The sequence below is a fragment of the Panulirus ornatus genome, chromosome 64, assembly GCF_036320965.1.
Source record: "Panulirus ornatus isolate Po-2019 chromosome 64, ASM3632096v1, whole genome shotgun sequence".
Taxonomy (NCBI): Eukaryota; Metazoa; Arthropoda; class Malacostraca; order Decapoda; family Palinuridae; genus Panulirus; species Panulirus ornatus.
The window spans coordinates 18,991,123-19,014,519 of record NC_092287.1 but is presented as its reverse complement, the minus strand read 5'-3'; the positions used below and the strand labels follow the sequence as shown (position 1 = coordinate 19,014,519).

The following is a 23,397-nucleotide window of genomic DNA, read 5'->3' as shown; positions in this document are numbered from 1 at the left end:
TACGAGAGAGTGAGTTCTGTATTAGACCCAAAGAGAAGGGGGTGTGGTGGAAAAGGGGATCTGGAAGCAAGTGGACGACTTCTTCCAGACGAGAAGCCACCCGAGACACCACAAGGTATAAAGGGGAGACGGTCGCATGTGTACCAAACCTCGTAAGATTTCTACGAGAGAGTGAGCTCTGTATTAGACCCGAAGAGACGGTGGGTGGACCGTCTTATGTCGAGACGGCCTTGCAAGTACCTGACGCCGTGCCACGTAGGAGGGTGGGTAAGGTGCTGGATCTCCCGCCTTGAACAGTGGGGGGGAGAGCCCTTCGATGGACGGATTATCATCTTCGTGGAAGGGATTGAAGGATGCATGCGAGGAGAGCCGTCCCGAAATGAGCGGAGGTCACGGACGGCGAGCCGCAAGGTGATATACTGGAACCATAACAATGTGGATGAGGTGGACAGAGTACATTTCTTCCGAGAGATGCATATGGACAGAACAACCTGAGGCCATAACATGAAATCGGGAGAGGGAGAGAGAGAGAGAGAGAGAGAGAGAGAGAGAGAGAGAGAGAGAGAGACTTGTCAGAAAGGACGTAAAGGAGTACTTTTAAAAGATGCGAGTCATGGATGCAAGGTGTGAACGGGGACATGAAGACGGTGGAAGTATGACACAGTAGTACAAACAGTTCAAGTGATAGGGCCCCCACGAGTGTAGAACTCCCTCACCCGTACAGTGGAAACAAGTCATTACACATATACGCAATTACCCACACACACACACACACACACACACAAATCACTACCACACCCAAACTGTTGTCATGTGGCAACACGTTCTCCTCCACTCTCCACAGATAGAGGTGGAGATCCTCCACCCTATCCACGGAAAGAAAGAGGAGGATCTTCTCTATCCTGGGGAAAATATGACAATCCTCTACTCTATTTAGGGGGGGAGAGTGTGAAAGCGAGACAAAAATCCTCTCCTCTATCCTAGGGTTAGAAAAAAAAAATATAAACTCACGCTTCCAAAGCATTTGCTGCAAATCTCCCTTCCTGGCTATAAAAAGGGGAGGAGGAAAAAGATGGGAGTTTGTGTGTGTGTGTGTGTGTGTGTGGGGCGAGGGTGGTGTTCGCCCCGGTGGAGGGAAACAAGCCGGAGTAGACTTATCCTCACAGGGAAACAACACTCCTCCTGTCGGCTCTCCCTGGGGGAAACACAAAGGCATCACCCCCGCATGGCTCGCTCTGGGGTCCGAGCCCCGCACACACACACACACACACACACACACACACACACACACACATATGGGCGTTACGAACCATGAGTTAACACAGGCCCGCCCGGGCTCGGGTCCATGTGGGTTCGAACTCCTGGGTCGGCAGGTTCCTTAAACCCAACCCGGGTGTTCATCCTCCCCTTGGGTACCTGGCTTGGGCTGTGTGTGTGTGTGTGTGTGTGTGTGTGTGTGTGTGTGTGTGTGTGCATAAATGCATATGAGTAGAGTCATGGTACGTATATATACAACGTTAAGTGACAGGACAACATGTTCAATTCTCCCCGTAAACACAGTCATTACAAACTGCAATTAGACACACACACACACACACACACACACACACACACACACACACACACATGCTATAGAAAGGTTTTCTGTGAAATCTACAATGGCTGCCAATAGATGAAAGAACAAAAGAACGTCGAAATAAAGGAGTCACAAAAGTCATAGAGAGAGAGAGAGAGAGAGAGAGAGAGAGAGAGAGAGAGAGAGAGAGAGAGAGAGAGAGAGAGAGTGGTTCAATAAAGAATGCCAGGGAGACAATACCAGGGCCACGTCACGGGCCAACCCACCATTCGGAAGCCGTACGAGAGCAATACACGAGGTTTTCAAGATGAACACAGAGGATGGGAGCAGAAAAAAAGAATAGCGATGACGAGGAAAGAGACGTTGCAAAACATTTCCATAAGTTCACGAGGAGGTAATTGTCAGATACAGATCAGGTATCACAGCTGGACACAACCGAACTCAAACAGCAACTGACCACTGGGTCGCCAGACTGACCACTGGGTCGTCAGACTAACCACTGGGTCGTCCTACTAACCACTGGGTCGTCATACCAGTGAGTCGTCAGACTGACCACTGAGTCGACAGACTAACCATTGGGTCGTCATGCTTACCACTGGGTCGTCATGCTTACCAATGAGTCGTCAGACTGACCACTGGGTCGTCAGACTAACCACTGGGTCATCAGACTAACCACTGGGTCGTCATAATTACCATTGGGTCGTCAGACTGACCATGGGGTCGTCTCACTGATCACTGGGTCATCAGACTAACCACGGGGTCGTCAGACTAACCACGGGGTCGTCAGACTAAACACTGGGTCGTCAGACTAAACACTGGGTCGTCAGACTAACCACTGGGTCGTCAGACTAACCACTGGGTCGTCAGACTAACCACTGGGTCGTTAGACTAACCACTGGGTCGTTAGACTTACCACTGGGCCGCCAGACTGACCACTGGATCCAAACGAGGCTGTCTGTGATTGTGGAAAAGAACAGACACTCATGTACTGGCGTGGCTGTAGGACACAGACACGGATTCCATTTTCATAAGGGCGAAGACTGTGCGAGGTTATGGCAGCGATGAGGAAGTGCAAAATATTCAGGTTAAAGGGATCTGCAGGAGGTGGAGGGAAGTACAAAGGAAGAGGATGGGGAAATACGCGAGGAAATGAGTTTAGAAGTGTTTTGGGCAGTGGTGGATGGGTACCGGCCCAACACTAACAAAAATCTAAATGAGGAAGAAGTCTTGGAACATAAAAATACAAAAAACACAAAATATTTCCCATCAAGACATCTCGGTCCACATAAAGCTCATGGTTCTTAAACTCTCTGTCCACAAGTGATGTAAGAATGTGCTGAGACACACACACACACACACACACACACACACACACACACACACGCTTGTCACGTAATATAGTTCAGTAGGTCACCGGAAGAAGGCGCTGCGCCAAAGGGCCAGCAAACGACGGTAAATCACGGAAGGCAAGAAGGTGAAATTGTGCTATACTGCATGCAGGTCAAGCCAACCCTCCCCCAATCCCCCTCACAAACACATGCGGTCGGCAAAATGCTAGAGAGTATAATCAAGAAGCGAATGGATGAACTACCAGCTGATATATAACTACCTGGCTGGCAGAAAACACTGATTCCTGAAGGGATGACCTCACACACACACACACACACACACACTATACAACTTCCTCCCCATAAAGGAGAAATAGGTAATTTCACACACACACACACACACACACACACACACACACACAAGCCTCCGCACACACAAACAAGCCTTCCAGACCATTATTCTATTAGGCATGGGTTCGAACCCCGGACAGGTCAGCCGGCCGGCTCACAGCCAACCCAGCTCTTCATCCTCTCCTTTAGGAACGGTCGATAAATGCGTCTCGGACGTCAGCAGCTGGTGTGTGTGTGTGTGTGCATACGTGGTGGCGTAAACATGGTGAAGACACTGACAGCTGTGGTCTGTTCGTTACCAGGTGGCGTATCTACCTTCTCATTCTTCCAGTTATTCTCCTGCTGCGTATTTTCTGTGCTGTGACACTCTAAGGTCACACTTACCAAAAGGCTTTGGTTAAAAATGTGACTAAATTACGTCGGGTTCTTCGTCGATTTTCAGCACCTCTGCGACACCATCACGGTGGTCATGGAGAGAGAGAGAGAGAGAGAGAGAGAGAGAGAGAGAGAGAGAGAGAGATACTCCTCCCCGCCCTGAGACCAAGTTGTCCCGGGGTTATGCGGGTTATTTTAATTCCATAACGTCAGCTGATTTGCATCCAAAGACTCCCGAAAATTTGGACACCGTGCGATTTCCGTGCCATCTGTCGGCTGGATCCCTGGGACTTCTTTGTTATGTCCTCCGTGAAGCGGAGCGAAACCAGTCCCGATTTATTTTCCTTTTTCTCTCTTCCGGGGGATAATTAGCGCTCGTGGTTGTGTTCTTTCGCATTTCTTCTATAAAAGAGTTCCAGGAGTCCCGTCCTGTGGCAGGGTGATGAGCTACGCATTGGTAAGGAGGGAGGGAGGGAGGGAGAGGCGATGTGGTTCTGGGTTTATGCAGGGTGGGGGATTGGGATGGATGGAGAGGAGACGTAGTTCCGGGGCTAAGTGGAGGGAGGGAGGGAGGGAAGAGGAGGTGATACAGTCGTGGAAGCGCGGGTATCTCAGCCCTGATCTGCAGTAGCAGGGAAGATCAGGTGTGGTAAACCCCACTCCCACCTCCACACGCACCACCATCACTGTGGTCAACCTACGCCACTATCCTAACTCACCCCACCTTACCACGTGGTACCTACACCCACCTACCCAACACCCCCCCACCCTAGCCTTCACCACAGCTCAGTCTACCTCAGCTACGCTACCACTCTGCCCAGACCTACCTACTTACTACCGGCGCAACAAGAGCCTACACCATGCCAGTTCTGCCAACCATTTACTTACGTGGCCACTCCCACCAACCACCCACCTCCATCGATATGCTCATCACCCAGGCGTTCATCCACTTACATATCCAGTATCGCCATCCACCAACTCACAAAAACCAGTAAAGCCACCCACCCATCCAGCTACCCATTCGTCCCTTCATCCATCTAGCACTGATATGCACTCACCCAACAGCCGGGCCATCCACCAGCTACCTCGCTCAGCAACAAGCCAACAACTCATTCCTACCACCTGCGAGCCAAGCTTATATTTTCGGAAAGGAGAGGTGTGACCCCCCGGGGGATTTTGGCCATAGGGAAGTGAAGCGTAAACTATAAACGTGACCCACTTACCCTACGCCGCGCACTGTTGGTTCTTCTTTTCTCTACAGATATTACTCCGGTCTCTGCTCTTAAGAACTGAAGATGTCTTGCGCGTCTCCACTATCAGGTACGCCATGTGTTACTCGGGGAACCGCTGTATAGAGCATGATGGCTGTGTGGTCACTGGCCGTTGTGCTGTCTATTTCTTTTCCTACACCGCTAAGCTTTCGAACTCTTTTTACCTAACAATGACTTTCGTAACAGCTAAGATCAGCCACTCCCCCCCCCCCCCCCCCCACAAAGGAAGGTCTTCCAGCTCTTCAAAGGCTCCTGGATTATGAAAATAAAAAATTTCTGTTAGCTCACCCGTTTCGTGAGCCCCATCTCCATGTTTCAATCAAGGCCTGACCTTGAGGAATCCGTGCTTGGAAGGCTACGAGAAAAGAAGTAAAGACAGATGTCGGGGCAAGCATGCGCGTGGGGACTATGCAAGCTCACATCTCCAACCCCATCTCTTCCATCAGACTAGCCGTAAACCTGCTATAACCATCTTATGTAAGACTTGCAGTTCAGAGCTCACAACTTGTCGAATGGGTCCTAAAACTTCAGAAGGCCCAGCTCACAACTTATTCCATTATCATCTGAACTCCACACAAAAGACGCAAACATCAACAAGCGACGGTTCTCGCTGCTAAAACCTTTCATGACATAGACCTCTTGGGTTCATCTGTCTATCTGTTATCTATGGGAGGGTGGCAGGAATGAGACTACATGAAGCATCTTTTAAAATCTTGAGCCTTACCCTACGGTGTGTGTGTGTGTGTGTGTATTGTGTGTGTGTGTGTTGAAGGCTGGGAGGAAACAATGGTGGGAAGACGTACGAAGTGTGTGGAAAATATGATGGGAGACGTGAGAGGTAATGGGCATGAGGAGAGGAGAGATGCACGTTGGTGGTGCACATGAAGAAGGTCATGAGAGATGGAGAGCAGCAGTGGGCGGGGCAAGTGATGACGTCAAGGGGCAGGGGTGACACGGGAGAAGGCAGGGGTGACACGAGAAAGGGGCCGGGGTGACACGGGAAGGAGCAGAGGTAAGAAAGGAGGGAGCGCCACACAGCCTAGATTGAAGGAGCAGCGAGGCGGGCCAGGGGTCAGTAACCATACGCTTTGTCATCGTCCACGGTCCATCCCCAACCGCAAATGACCTGATGGACTTCCTTGTTGCTACCAGCCACTCACACCTCTACGTGCATGTACTCCAGGTGACCTGATCCACGGCGCTGTTGCTACCAGCGGCTCTACAACCCCATGCTTTCTATAGTCCTCGAGGTGTAACTTAATGGAAACACTCACTAATTCGAAAATCAGGAAGACAACCATTCTTAATTTTCAATGGATTTATCAAGATATCCCTGTACGTGTGTATACTCTCTCCTGTCTTGTTCACAAAAGCCATTAACCCATTACCACCGGAGGGTTCACCTAACAGGTCTAACAGCACAAACTCAAACCATTATACTCTTTATGAGAAAGATAACCACGCTTGTCTATACCACAGACGCCGAGACAAAAGGCTTAACGTCTTTCGAGCTGCTGCACCGATCCGTCACGCGCATGGAGGTGGCCAGACGAGATGAAGTCCACACGTCTTGTGTGAACAGCTCCACCGATCCGTTCACGTGCGGTGGTGGTGGCGAGACGCAGCTCGCAAGGCTCGTGTGTGGTGGGTAGGCACCTTGCGTGGCGAGGACGTACGAGACAACGTCATCTGTCCCCGCGGGTTGAGGGACGACCAGCATCACCTGTTATCTACGCCGGGGACGCGGCATCAACCTTCGTCGTGTGCGGTGAACAAAACGCAAAGTTAGCCCCTCCCACTTCCCTCCTGACCCCTCTGGCCCTCATCCTTCTACCTAACCCCCTCCCCTGCAGTGTGGACCGCACCATCCACCCTCCCGTGTATGGTGGTGTGAGAGAGAGACACCGACCACGAACCATCGGAGAGAAGATGTAGAAAAAAATTGTACGATCATTTATAACAATCATCTTAACTCCCGCTCTGTCACGTGAGCGTCGGAGCGACCACAACCTCCCCTGGACGTGCACGTGCCCCCCCACCCAAACCCCACCCCACCCCAAGTGCTACACACCTCATGGCGTCATCAACACAGAGTCACTGACACCAAACAGACGCTAAGTAGAGTCGTCGTCGCAGAGTCATCGAGTCACTGGCATAGAGTCATGGGTCACTGGCATACATTAGAGTCTTAGATAGAGTCACTGGCACTAAATATAGTCATGGGTTATGGTGAGGATCCTCTGGGTCTACCCCCACCCACCTCCTACAGCTCTAAGGCAAAAGGCAACACACACCCCACCTCACTCACACAGGTTCATGACTGTCACACACAACCCTACCTGGTCCTCGTCCCGTCACACAGGTGCATGACTAACACGCACAACCCTACCTGGTCCTTGTCCCGTCACACAGGTGCATGACTGTCACACACAACCCTACCTGGTCCTCGTCCCGTCACACAGGTGCATGACTGTCACACACAACCCTACCTGGTCCTCGTCCCGTCACACAGGTGCATGACTGTCACACACAACCCTACCTGGTCCTCGTCCCGTCACACAGGTGCATGACTGTCACACACAACCCTACCTGGTCCTCGTCCCGTCACACAGGTGCATGACTGTCACACATCCCTCTACCTGGTCCCGTTACATCACCCTCGTCACAAAACTTTCACCTCTGGACACCAATCACACCGTTCTCCTCCTGACCACTAGAGCCGTTCCCCAACTAAATGGCCATGATAGCCGTTCTTCTCCATGGCCGCCAGAGCCGTTCTCTTCCTCCGAGGCCACCAGAACCGTTCTCCTCCTCTTCGACCACCAGATCTGCTCTGTTATGACCAAGTGCGCCGTTCTTCACCATGGCCACAAGAGCCGTTCTCCACTTCTATGGTAACGTGAGCCGTTCTCCTCTTCCATGGCCACAAGAACAATTCCTCTCTTCCATATATATATATATATATATATATTTTTTATACTAATCGCCATTTCCCGCATTAGCGAGGTAGCGTTAAGAACAGAGGATGAGGACTGGGCCTTTGAGGGAATATCCTCACCTGGCCCCTTTCTCTGTTTCTTCTTTTGGAAAAAAAAAAAAAAAATGAGGGGAGGATTTCCAGCCTCCCGCTCCCTTCCCTTTTAGTCGCCTTCTACGACACGCAGGGAATACGTGGGAAGTATTCTTTCTCCCCTATCCCCATATATATATATATATATATATATATATATATATATATATATATATATATATATATATATATATGACTGACACTGTTCTTCATGAAGGCAAATCTGTCGCCAAATCGTATCTGACGCACGTGAGGGCAACGCTGTCCACCACAGCTGAGGAGGAGTGACAGCTTCGGATGGATTCAACCTTCCCGTTTGACATGAGATAAATCACATTTTTTTTTTTTTCTCCCCTCGCCCTATCAAACAACGCCCACAACTGCCGGAAGAAAGTAGGTCACGGTGGGAACATCTCTCATTCAAGGCAAATTCATAGGAAATACAAGAGATGTTCAGCTGGCGTGTTTTCCCTTCTTGGAAGAGAGAGAGAGAGAGAGAGAGAGAGAGAGAGAGAGAGAGAGAGAGAGAGAGAGAGAGAGAGAGAGAGAGAGAGAGAGAATTTGACGGAGTATATTTCTGTACAACGTGTATTCCCTAGCCAAATGCATCTCTGTGCGAAACTGGATTTGGTTATCATCAAGCACTTGGTTCTGTCCTAAGGTGATGGAAGGCGATGTAGCGAAGAGACTGAAGAAGTTTGAGGAAGAAGTGCTCCTTGGGGGACTCCACTGTAGAGCTGAAAAGAGGTTTTTCGAGGTGCAGCCACCAAGTTGGCCAACTTGTGCTACTCTCTGGCGGTATGACCTTTAGCAAGAATTAAGCCACGGCCGTTCAAACTAATGTTTATGGAACAAAAAATTGCATAATATATATATATATATATATATATATATATATATATATATATATATATATATATATATATATATATATATATATATATATATATATATATATATATATATATTGGAAAGGATCACAATTTTGCGCGTGATCAAGATATTCCTATGAGTCCACGGGGAAAATGAAAGACGAAAAGTTCCCAAGTGCACTTTCGTGTAATAATCACATCATCAGGGGAGACACAAGACCAAATGGCGTCCTAGCTTCGTCTCTTCGATGTATATCAACTGACTGTTATATTCCTCTCTTGTGTCTCCCCTGATGATGTGATTATTACACGAAAGTGCACTTGGGAACTTTTCGTCTTTCATTTTCCCCGTGGACTCATAGGAATATATATATATATATATATATATATATATATATATATATATATATATATATATATATATATATATATATATAAGGTTAACTTGTGAACCAAAAGAGACGTAAAGACTTTTTATTTGCAAAAGCTGCAAAAGTCTGGAAGGGATCCAGTGTTCTGTTTGAATTTACATGCCCGTGAGTCAGTTGGGGTGTATTCATTGCGGCCTATTTGAGAAAGGCTCACGAGCTAGCTTTAGGAGAAGCTAAGGATCCAGCTCGAGAAAGGCTGAAGATCTAGTATGAGAGGGAGGATGAAGATCTAGCTTGAGAGAAAGGCTGAAGACCCAGCTTGAAAGAGAGGCTGATAACCCAGCTTAAGAGACTGATGACCCAGCTTGAAAGAGAGAATGAAGACCCATTTCGAAAGAAGCTGAAGACAAATTGACACAAACTTGAAAATGCAGCTTGATAACGACTTGATGGCCCAGCTTAGGAAAGTGGCTGTGAAGACCCAGCTTGAGAGAGAGGCTTTAGACCTAGCTTGAGAAAGACTGAGACCCAGCTTGAGAGAGACCTTGAAAACCCAGCTTGAGACACGGGTAACTTGCGCGATGATGATGATGCAAAAGACCCGTCTTAACAGGGGAAGGAACCGACCAGGGAAGACGTGCGAGCCAGCCAACACGTCACTTGGAGATGCAAACGACCCAGCCAGATGAACAATAGAGGCCAACAGCTCCAATTAGCCAAGGGGAAACTGCTTATCCCCCCCGAGGACCCCCGACGCCCCTAGTGCGGGGTGTGGAGGGCCCAGACGACTCAACTGGCATGACGTACAGCCGGTCCTTCCTGAAGAGGCGGACGGCGTAAATAGCGATGCGGAAGACACGACCAGCGGCGGACGGCCTCATTAGGGAGGTGGACGACTCGCCACTCGGGAGAGGTGAGGTGGACGACACATGCCACACGAGAGAGAGAGGTGGACGACCCGCGCCACACGAGAGACAGGTGGACGACGCATGACACACGAGAGAGAGGTGGACGACTAGCCACACGGGAGAGGTGAGGTGGACGACCCGTGCGACATGAGAGAGAGGTGGACGCCCGTGCCACACGAGAGAGAGAGGTGGACGACGACCCGTGCCACATGAGAGAGAGGGAGGTGGACGACCCGTGCCACACGAGAGAGAGGGGGACGACTCGCCGTCACGACAAACAGACGACAGTTCAAGAGACGTACTCATCCGCTGAGCTACAACTCCGCAATGGAATAATGATAAGCTAGAGAAGGACGACTCACACTGGTGAAAGGAAGACCAAGTCAAGGAAGGGCGAACGACTCCACCGAGGAAGTGCAGACAACGATCTACTGACAGGGGCGGACGACCTAACCACGGAGGCGAACGACCCTGTCACGGAAGCGTACGACCACTGACTCAAAACTCTGCATGATCATGTATCTCCAACTCTTCCAAACACTCTATCCTTCCCATTTCCTCCCCTTCTCTATTCCATCCATAGTGTCTATCCTTTCCATCCCCATACCATCCAAAGTGTCTATCCTTTCCATACCCATACCATCCAAAGAGTCTATCGTTTCCATTCCCATACCATCCTATGAGTCTGTCCTTCCCATTCCTTCCAGAGAGTCTATCCTTCCCATCCCTATCACATCCAAAGAGTCTATCCCTCCCATTCCTTCCAGGGAGTCTATCCTTTCCATCTTTATCACATCCAAAGAGTCAATCTGTCTCATCCCTATCCCTTCCAAAGACTCTACCCCTCCAATCCCTGTCCCTTCCAAAAACTCTATCCATCTCATCCATACCCCTTCCAAATATCTTATCCCTCCCTCCAGTCTCTATCCCTTCCATATATTCCACCCCTTCCATCCCATCCCATCCATCACACAGGTACAATCGGATGTCCCCCCCCCCCCCCCCCAGCATCTCGTAACCTTCCTTAAAATCAAATTACCTTAATTTGCATCTTAATTGTCCTATCTTACCCAAGTGGTTATAATAATGCCCAAGACGACCCACCCAGAGAACTTAAGAGGCTCTCGTTCTCCGACTCAAGGGTTCTAGTCATCGTACTCAATGGTTCAAGTCATCGTACTCAATGGTTCAAGTCAACGTACTCAATGGTTCAAGTCATCCAACTCAATGGTTCAAGTCATCCAACTCAATGGTTCAAGTCATCCAACTCAATGGTTCAAGTCATCGTACTCAATGGTTCAAGTCATCGTACTCAATGGTTCAAGTTCTCGTACTCATTGGTTCATCTTACTCTAGGTTCCAGTCATCGTACTCAAGAGTGAAACTAGACTTTAGTTTGACCACCAACCCCTTCAAAGCCTAACTGGTTGACATCCAACCCCTTCAAAGCCTAACTGGTTGACATCCAACCCCTTCAAAGCCTAACTGGTTGACATCCAACCCCTTCAAAGCCTAACTGGTTGACATCCAACCCCTTCAAAGCCTAACTGGTTGACATCCAACCCCTTCAAAGCCTAACTGGTTGACATCCAACCCCTTCAAAGCCTTTCTGGCTGACTGTTAGCCTCCCAAAAGCCGAAGAGGTTGACAGCCAACCCACTTCGGGTTCTAGAAGTCTCTTAACTATCCAACCATTTCAAAACGCCCTTATTCCACAGCGAGACCCATCTGACCATAGCCCCTTCTCTCACTACCAACCCTTTTAGAACCACGAGAAATTTCGCTGCTTTCCTCTCGGCAATCGATTCGGTTTAACTACCTTATCGTTTAATTTGCAACCCATTATTTCAGCTGTTTCATTGCTCACCCTTTCATCAACTAGCCGTTTCACTGCTAACAATTCGTGACCTAAGCTGTTATGATTCATAACCCTTTCAGTATCGAGTCTGTTTCCCTTGTTATCCCTTTCACTGCCGACCAGTCACTAACCAAGCTATTTCACTGGCGACCCATTCATCACGGGCCAAACAAGCAGTCAAGAAGTGTGTTTTAAGTTCCTTACAATATGGTGCTCAGACAATGACGCCGATGGCCTTAAGTCAACCATTAACTGACCCGTTTCACTGCTACGACCACGGAACTAACTAACATCACATCATCAGCAACGACAACAACCTACCAGTGAGTGTCACTGCCGGGTGACCCGTCCACCCTGAAAACCAGAACAAAGCCACGTACAGACTAACGCTCTCATAATTTTCCTCCTGCTTCTTCCTGTTCCCCTTCTTGTTCTTCTTCCTGTTCCCCTTCTTGTTCTTCTTCCTCTTCCCCTTCTTGTTCTTCTTCCCCTTCTCCTTTTTCCTTCTTCCCCTTCTCCTTTTTCCTTCTTCTTCTTCTTCTTCTTCTTCTTCTTCTTTCTCCGCTCCCACCATAATTCCCCTCCCTTCCTGCTCTTTCCCATCCCGTCTCTTTTCTAACCCCCGCCACCCACCTCTCCCCAGTACATTTTCCCAAAGAGCTGCCATTTTCTCCTCCCATATATTATGGGGAGAGAAGGAGAAAGAAAACAGGTCGGCAGTCGAGCGGAGATATAAGCGTCCCCCGCCCCCTCCCTCGTCCACCTCGTGCCAGACGATTCGCACGGGTATCAGGGCCCATGGGCAGGGTAGAGGGGTAGGGGTAGTTAACCTCGAACTGTCTACATGTAAATTTCTACACAAACAAAGAGAAGAAGAGAGGGGATGGGAGGGGAAGGGCTGACGTTCCCAACACAGAGACAAACATGGGGGTGGGGGGGCCGAGGAGGAGGAGGAGGAGGAGGAGGAGGAGGAGGAGGAGGAGGAGGAGAAGGAGGAGAGGGAACAAAGCCACAGGCAAGACGAGACAAACAAGTCATCCATATCTTGGAAATGCGAACATTTGAAAAAGACCAGATTTGCGAGGGTGACCATAAAAGACGAAGGTATGGTTAAGGTCCCCTGGGATATATATATATATATATATATATATATATATATATATATATATATATATATATATATATATATATATATATTGGAAAGAATCACAATTTTGCGCGTGATCAAGCATATTCCTACGAGTCCACAGGGAAAATGAAACACGATAAGTTCCCAAGTGTACTTTCGTGTAATAATCACATCATCAGGGGAGATACAAGAAAGAAATATGTCAGTTGATATACAACAAAGAGACGGAGCTAGGAAGCTATTTGGTAAACATGTGATTGTCCAAGACAGACAACGAGCGTATCATAAACTTGTGTGACCAAGAAGTTGCACTGTTTACAAATTTTATTAACAATAAAGTTATCCAATTTGTATAGGCCTTCACTAAGTTTGTGATATATATATATATATATATATATATATATATATATATATATATATATATATATATATATATATATATATATTGGAAAGGATCACAATTTTGCGCGTGATCAAGACATTCCTATGAGTCCACGGGGAAAATGAAACACGAAAAGTTCCCAAGTGCACTTTCGTGTAATAATCACATCAGGGGAGACATAAGAGAGAAATATAACAGTCAGTTGATATACATCGAAGAGACGAAGCTAGGACGCCATTTGGTAAACATGTGATTGTCCAAAACATACAACGAGCGTTCATACACTTATCATTTTACAAATCTTATCAACAATAAAGTTATCTAATTTGTATAGGCCATTACTAATATTAAGATTATAATCATTTGTGTATTTACTAATAGAAGATTCAATGATATTTCTCTTGTTAATAGAGTTAATAACTGAGATGGCGTTACTCCAGCAAATACAATGATCATAGTTTTTAACATGATTAAACAAGGCATTTGATTCTTGTCCCGTTCTTATACTATATCTATTTTGCTTAAGTCTAACAGAAAGATCCTTACCAGTATGACCAACAAAATTTATCACAGTTTCTATTGGATCTAAGTTAAAGCACCCTAGATCTTTCATTGATAAATCCCTTAAGTTAGCAAAGAAATAATTTTATAGATTTGAGCCCAAACCTCCCATTGACACCAAGAATCTTTTAGTTCTCCCTTTTAATAATAATTTCACTTTGCTTCCCATGTTGCTTAAATCCTTTAACGTAAATGTTGCCTTTAGCAACAATAATACTATAAAGAATATCTTAATCAGGAATTCACCAGAAAATTCTCTTGGTTGCATCTATAAAGTGCCTTGTGGAAACTGTGATAAATTTTATGTTGGTCAGACTGGTAAGTATCTTTCTGTTAGACTTAAGCAAAATAAATATAGTATAAGAACGGGACAAGAATCAAATGCCTTGTTTAATCATGTTAAAAACTATGATCATTGTATTGACTGGAGTAACGCTTAAGTTATTAACTCTATTAACAAGAGAAATATCATTGAATCCTCTATTATTAAATACGCAAAGAATTATAATCTTAACATTAATGATGGTCTATACAAATTAGATAACTTTATTGTTGATAAGATTTGCAAAATAATAAGTTTATGAACGCTCGTTGTATGTTTTGGACAATAACATGTTTACCAAATGGCGTCCTAGCTTCGTCTCTTCGATGTATATCAACTGACTTATATTTCTCTCTTGTGTCTCCCCTGATGATGTGATTATTACATGAGAGTGCAATTGGGAACTTTTCGTGTTTCATTTTTCCCGTGGACTTATAGGAATATATATATATATATATATATATATATATATATATATATATATATATATATATATATATATATATAAGCGTCTGGGGTAAACCATGGAAAGCTGTGTAGGTATGTATATTTGCGTGTGTGGACGTATGTATATACATGTGTATGGGGGTGGGTTGGGCCATTTCTTTCGTCTGTTTCCTTGCGCTACCTCGCAAACGCGGGAGACAGCGACAAAGCAAAAAAAAAAAAAAAAAAAATTATATATATATATATATATATATATATATATATATATATATATATATATATATATATATGTGTGTGTGTGTGTGTGTGTGTGTGTGTGTGTCGGAGTTGGAGGGAACGAGGAGAAGTGGGCGACCAAATTGGAGGTGGAAAGATGGAGTGAAAAAGATTTTGTGTGATCGGGGCCTGAACATGCAGGAGGGTGAAAGGAGGGCAAGGAATAGAGTGAATTGGATCGATGTGGTATACCGGGGTTGACGTGCTGTCAGTGGATTGAATCAGGGCATGTGAAGAGTTGGGGTAAACCATGGAAAGTTGTGTAGGTATGTATATTTGCGTGTGTGGACGTATGTATATACATGTGTATGGGGGTGGGTTGGGCCATTTCTTTCGTCTGTTTCCTTGCGCTACCTCGCAAACGTGGGAGACAGCGACACAGCAAAAAAAAAAAGAAAAAAAAAAAAATATATATATATATATATATATATATATATATAGTTATATATATATATATATATATATATATATATATATATATATATATATATATATATATATATATATATATATTTAACATACTTTCTCGCTGTCTCCTGCGTTAGCGAGGTAACGCAAGGAACAGATGAAAGACTGGCCCAACCCACCCAAATACACATGTATATACATACACGTCCACACACGCACATATACATACCTATACATTTTTTTTTTTTTTTTTCCAAAAGAAGGAACAGAGAAGAGGGCCAGGTGAGGATATTTCCTCAAAGGCTCAGTCCTCTGTTCTTAACGCTACCTCGCTGTCGCGGGAAATGGCGGATAGTATGAAAAAAAAAAAAAAAATATATATATATATATATATATATATATATATATATATATATATATATATACCTACACAGACATATGCATATATACATAAGTCATACTTGCTGCCTTTATTCTTTCCCGTCATCATCCCGCCACACATGAAATAACAACCCCCTCCCCCCGCACGCGTGCGAGGAAGCGCTAGGAAAAGACAACAAAGGCCACATTCATTCACACTCAGTCTCTAGCTGTCATGTATAATGCACCAAAACCACAGCTCCCTTTCCATATCCAGGCCCCACAAAACTTTCCATGGTTTACCCCAGACGCTTCACATGCATTGGTTCAATCCATTGACAGAACGTCCACCTCGGTATACCACATCGTTCCAATTCATTCTATTCCTTGCACGCCTTTCACCCTCCTGCATGTTCAGGCCCTGATCGCTCAAAAATCTTTTTCATATCCTTCCACCACCAATTTGGTCTCCCACTTCTCGTTCCCTCCACCTCTGACACATATATCCTCTTTGTCAATCTTTCCTCAAGCATTCTCTCCATGTGACCAAACCATTTCCCTACACCTTCTGCTCTCTCCATCACACTCTTTTTATTACCACACATCTCTCTTACCCTTTCACTACTTACTCGATCAAACCACCTCACACCACATATTGTCCTCAAACATCTCATTTCCAACACATCCATCCTCCTCAGCACAACCCTATCTATAGCCCACGCCTCGCAACCATATTACATTGATGGAACCACTATTCCTTCAAACATACCCATTTTTGCTTTCCACAGATTCTTCAATGCTCCCAGAACTTTCGCCCCCTCCCCAACCCTGTGACTTACTTTCGCTTCCATGGTTCCGTTCCATCAGCTACCAAATCCACTCCCAGATATTTAAAACACTTCACTTCCTCCAGTTTTTCTCCATGTAAACTTACCTCCCAACTGACTTGTCACTCAACCCTACTGTACCTAATAACCTTGCTCTTATTCACATTTACTCTCATCTTTCTTCTTTCACACACTTTACCAAACTCAGTCACCAGCTTCTGCAGTTGTTCACCCGAATCAGCCACCAGCGCTGTATCATCAACGAACAACAACTGACTCACTTCCCAAGCCCTCTCATCCTCAACAGACTGCACACTTACCTCTCTTTCCAAAACTCTTGCATTTACCTAACAACCCCATCCATAAACAAATTAAGCAACCATGGGGACATCACGCACCCCTGCCGCAAACCGACATTCACTGAGAACCAATCACTTTATACATATATATATATATATATATATATATATATATATATATATATATATATATATATATATATGGTTTCAGAAGTGGTAGAGGATGTGTGGATCAGGTGTTTGCTTTGAAGAATGTATGTGAGAAATACTTAGAGAAGCAAATGGATTTGTATGTAGCATTTATGGATCTGGAGAAGGCATATGATAGAGTTGATAGAGATGCTCTGTGGAAGGTATTAAGAATATATGGTGAGGGAGACAAGTTGTTAGAAGCAGTGAAAAGTTTTTATCGAGGATGTAAGGCATGTGTACGTGTAGGAAAAGAGAAAAGTGATTGGTTCTCAGTGAATGTAGATTTTCGGCAGGGGTGTGTGATGTCTCCATGGTTGTTTAATTTGTTTATGGATGGGGTTGTTAGGGAGGTGAATGCAAGAGTTTTGGAAAGAGGGGCAAGTATGCAGTCTGTTGTGGATGAGAGAGCTTGGGAAGTGAGTCAGTTGTTGTTCGCTGATGATACAGCGCTGGTGGCTGATTCATGCGAGAAACTGCAGAAGCTGGTGACTGAGTTTGATAAAGTGTATGAAAGAAGAAATGTTTGAGGACAATATGTGGTGTGAGGTGGTTTGATCGAGTAAGTAATGTAAGGGTAAGAGAGATGTGTGGAAATAAAGAGTGTGGTTGAGAGAGCAGAAGAGGGTGTTTTGAAATGGTTTGGTCACATGGAGAGAATGAGTGAGGAAAGATTGACCAAGAGGATATATGTGTCAGAGGTGGAGGGAACGAGAAGTGGGAGACCAAATTGGAGGTGGAAAGATGGAGTGAAAAATATTTTGAGTGATCGGGGCCTGAACATGCAGGAGGGTGAAAGGTGTGCAAGGAATAGAGTGAATTGGAACGATGTGGTATACCGGGGTCGACGTGCTGTCAATGGATTGAACCAGGGCATGTGAAGCGTCTAGGGTAAACCATGGAAAGTTCTGTGGGGCCTGGATGTGGAAAGGGAGCTGTGGTTACGGTGCATTATTACATGACAGCTAGAGACTGAGTGTGAACGAATCGGGCCTTTATTGTCTTTTCCTAGCGCTACCTCGCACACATGAGGGGGAGGGGGTTGTTATTCCATGTGTGGCGAGGTAGCGATGGGAATAAATAAAGACAGACAGTATGAATTATGTACATGTGTATATATGTATATGTCTGTCTGTGTATATATATGTGTACATTGAGATGTATAGGTATGTATATTTGCGTGTGTGGACGTGTATGTATATACATGTGTATGTGGGTGGGTTGGGCCATTTTTTCGTCTGTTTCCTTGCGCTACCTCGCTAACGCGGGAGACAGCGACAAAGCAAAATAAATAAAACGAAATATATATTCCTATGAGTCCACGGGGAAAATGAAACACGATAAGTTCCCAAGTGCACTTTCGTGTAATAATCACATCATCAGGGGAGACATAAGAGAGAAATACAAGTCAGTTGATATACATCGAGGAGACGAAGCTAGGACGCCATTTGGTAAACATGCGATTGTCCAAAACATACGAGCGTTCATAAACTTATCATTTTACAAATTTTATCAACAATAAAGTTATCTAATTTGTATAGACCATCACTTCTATTTAGATGATAACTCTTTGTGTATTTAATAACAGAAGATTCAATGATATTTCTCGTGGTAATAGAGTTAATAACTGAGATGGCATTATTCCAGTCGATATAATGATCATAGTTTTTAACGTGATTAAACAAGGCATTTGATTCTTGTCCCGTTCTTATACTATATTTATGTTATTCAAGTCTTACAGAAAGATCCTTACCAGTCTGCCCAACATAAAATTTATCACAATTTCCACATGGCACTTTATAGATGCATCCAAGAGAATTTTCTGGTGAATTCCTGATTAAGATATTCTTTATAGTATTATTGTTGCTGAAGGCAACATCTATATTAAAGGATTTAAGCAACATGGGAAGTGAAATTATTATCAAAAGAGAGAACTAAAAGATTCTTGGTGTCAATGGGAGGTTTGGGCTCAAATCTATAAAATTATTTCTTTGCTAACTTAAGGGATTTATCAATGAAAGATCTAGGGTACTTTAACTTTGATCCAATAGACTATATCCTCTCAAACTCATCATCAATAAACTCTCGAATGCAAATACGTAATGTCCTAAGGAACATAGATTGAAATGATGATAATTTAACTGTCATGTTGAGATGAGTAATAATGGATATATGAGCAAACATTGGTAGGTTTTCTGTATATGCTGAACAAACTAGTTTCCTTGCCTATGGATCATACAATCTAAGATTGGTAACATACTATTAACTTCATTTTCTAAAGTAAATTTCATGGAAGGTACTAAATTGTTAAGTAAGTTCTCCCTTTTAATAATAATTTCACTTTACTTCCCATGTTGCTTAAATCCTTAAATGTAAATGTTACCTTCAGCAACAACAATACTATAAAGAATATCTTAATCAGGAATTCACCAGAAAATTCTCTTGGATGCATCTATAAAGTGCCATGTAGACATGGTGATAGACTGTATGTTGGGCAGACTGGTAAGGATCTTTCTGTTAAGACTTAAGCAACATAAATATAGTATAAAAACGGGACAAGAATCAAATGCCTTGTTTAATTACATTAAAAACTATGATCATTGTATTGATTGGAGTAATGCCATCTCACTTATTAACTCTAACTCTATTACTACGAGAAATATCATTGAATCTTCTATTATCAAATACACAAAGAATTATAATCTTAATATTAGTGATGGTCTATACGAATTAGATAACTTTATTGTTGATAAAATTTGTAAAATGATAAGTTTATGAACGCTCGTTGTATGTCTTGGACAATCGCATGTTTACCAAATGGCGTCCTAGCTTCGTCTCCTCGATGTATATCAACTGACTTATATCTCTCTCTTGTCTCCCCTGACGATGTGATGATTACACGAAAGCGCACTTGGGAACTCATCGTGTTTCATTTTCCCCGTGGACTCATAGGACTATCTTGATCACGCGCAAAATTGTGATCCTTTCCAACACATATATATATATATATATATATATATATATATATATATATATATATATATATATATATATAATATATATGTATATACAAATTTTACCCAATAACCGTAGGATCCATTTTACGGGGTTCCTGCAGCTCCAAGGTTGAACTAGACTCAGCAGTAAGGGGACTATAAGTTTTATAAACTAAATTCCTTAATCACAAAAAGATCCCTTGAATGCTATGTATTTTTTGTTCTATGTTAGCCAAGGTGGCATAGGCAAATGAATGCCCTAAACGAGGCCATCTCATTAGCACTATTACTAAATATATCGTCCTAAGCTAACCCTTTGGGAACGATGAACAGTTCTGTTGACTGTGGACCACTGAAGACAACCAGGATTCGAAGCTATGCGCTTGATCCCGGAAGATACATTACGCCATGAACTATTAAATATTGCCCACACAGCCATACTCTCGCCCAACCTTTCTTGGGGAACCAGCTATCCTTGAATACACTCCTAGCCTTACAGCACTACGCAGCAGCTGGAGGAACAGCAGAAGCAGGTTGAGGAACAGCAGAAGCAGGAACAAGAACAGCGTAAGAACCAGCTGGAGGGACAGGAGAAGCAGGGGCAAAAAACAGCAGCAGCTGTTGATGTAAGAACGGCAACAGAAGCAGCAAAAGAAATAGCAGCTGAAGCAGCAATAGTAGCAGCAGGCACAGCAGCTGCTGCAGGAACAGCACCAGCAGTCATCATCAGCCAGCTCTACAGAAAGTCCAAGTCTGGGGGACGGAAATTACAATAGGGATTTGCATCGACCGTGAAGAGCAACACCATTGGTTCTCCTAAGTCAGCCAGGCCATGGCCGGGTTGTGAGGTGGGGACTGAAACCTTATATTCCCAGGAGTGGAGGGGGAGTGGCCAGGTTGTGAAGTGGGGACTGGAACCTTACATTACCAGGAGTGGAGGGGAAGTGGCCGGGTTGTGAGATGGGGACTGGAACCTTATATTACCAGGAGTGGAGAGGAAGTAGCCGGGTTGCGAGATGGGGACTGGAACCTCATATTCCCAGGAGTGGAGGGGGAGTGGCCGGGTTGTGAAGTGGGGACTGGAACCTTACATTACCAGGAGTGGAGGGGAAGTAGCCAAGTTGTGAGATGGGGACTGGAACCTTATATTCCCAGGAGTGGAGAGGAAGTGGCAGATTGTGAAGTGGGGACCGGAACCTTAAATTACCAGGAAGGGAGACCGGAACCTTACATTACCAGGAGGGGAGGAGAAGTGGCCAGGTTGTAAAGTGAGGACTGGAACCTTACATTTCCAGTGTTGTGCCGGGGAGCGACCGGACGGTGAGAGAGGAGTGGGTGGGTGTAGGGCAGGAAGAGAGTGGCTCAGACTAATCAACACGCAGCTTCCCAAAAAGGACTTCAACACCGTCTCAACATCTTCAGCGCGATCTACACACAGGACACTCTTCTCCAGAGGCCAGGGTAATAATGATTCAGGAATACCATTTACGGACCCCGAGGAACTACAGTTCCATTTCCTTCATAAAAGTTCCTGGAAAACTTTTTCAAAGAATAAATTAACGTCAGGCTAGGAGAACACCTTGAAAGGAACAACCTCTGTAACTCACATCACTATGGCGTCCGCAGCGGCAGTAACACCAACTTAGCAACTCCAATTCCGGCAGAAAATGTAGCTATTTCCAGAGGACAAGAAAGATGCGAGACAATTAAACAAACGAATATCAATATTACCAAAGCCTTTGACAAGTTGTGTTCTACAATATAAACTACTACAAATACGTGGGCGCCGAACATCACAGAAAGACTTCTGTGTTAACTTTCTACATCAACTCGCTGCAGAAATCACATCCGACTCTGCAACGACACCCACCTTCCCTCTTCTCCGCGGGGTCCCCCGGGGAAACGTCCCGTCACCGACACTATTCATAACTTACACAGCTGACATTTCCCCCTCACCACCGGTTGGTGCTGTGAGTACGGACATCATCTTTATGCCGAAGACGCCACTGTGATACAAATCTCGAACAACTCTCTTCCAGAACATACTAGTCACGTACAATCCGTGGCAACCAGGACTGAATAAATTCGAAAAGGACTGGAAGATTAAAGTAAACATTGATATATACTATAATGGCGCTAGGGAAGAATAAAATGTAACGAAATAATCATATAAAGTAAAAAGACAATGTACCAAAACAGCTGCACAAAACCCTGATAACAGACCGTATCAACAAGAGATCCTTACACGGAAACACGGCCATGACCATCCTGTATACAGAGTGTGGCACCTTCCACATCACACCTCGTCCAGATCATGATAAGACCTGTCCTAACTAACCCACCTGTACCAACGCTCCTCACCTCACAACCACACAATACTGAAGTGACAGACGATACAAAATAAGGCTCCACGATTCGTCACAAATGAAACATACCCGCCACACGGTAGAACAGCAGCACGAACGACTGAAGATAACACTAGTCCAGTAAGTATGGCAGACACTTGAGGACGACGAGGATACAAACTACAGACAAATCCCAGATCTGGACAACACTACAAGCATGGATCACCCTTGGTTCCCTCCAAGCCTCAAAACACTCAGGGAGGCTCCTTGTCAGCCATCGATGTACACAATGAACAATGTTTAACTCAACTAATTTCCTTCCCCGAACCAAAAATATAACAGCACTACATATACTCCCCCCTGTCTGCCGGAGGTATATAAATAAGGCACCAAAAACACGCTTCCAGCAAAACACCCACATACTTCACAAAAACCTGCACCATACACCTGTGTACACTTCGACCCTCTCTTCCATTTCTAACTTTTCCTTCCCCCTGTCCCACCTCTCCCTCGAACCATCCTATTGAAATATAAAAGGGTGAGGGGTTTGCTGGGGTGAAGGAGTGCGTGGAGCACATGTCGCAGGGCATCGCATGCTACCAGCAGTGCACTCAGCTTCTATCCCTCTCCAATCTTCATCCCCTCCCTCAGACGTCAATCATCCTCTCCCCCATTCTCCCTTCCCCTTCTACAATCACCCCAGTCTCTACTTTCTCTCCCTCCCCAGTCTCCACTCCTCCGCCCTCCCCTAGTCTCCTCCTCCTCCTCCTCTCTCCTTCAGTCTCCATCTCCCTACCCTCCCCTAACCTCCACTTCCCTCGTCTCCACTCCCACGTCCTCTGCCTGTCTCCACTTCCCGGCCCTCCCTCCCGTCTC

At 45.0% G+C, this 23,397-nt stretch overlaps 1 long non-coding RNA gene across 1 annotated transcript in view; it reads right to left on the bottom strand.

The window, feature by feature from the left end:
* The window catches only part of LOC139746101 (uncharacterized), a 230,226-nt gene that overhangs the window by 147,362 nt on the left and 59,467 nt on the right, over positions 1–23,397 (bottom strand). The window lies entirely within an intron of this gene.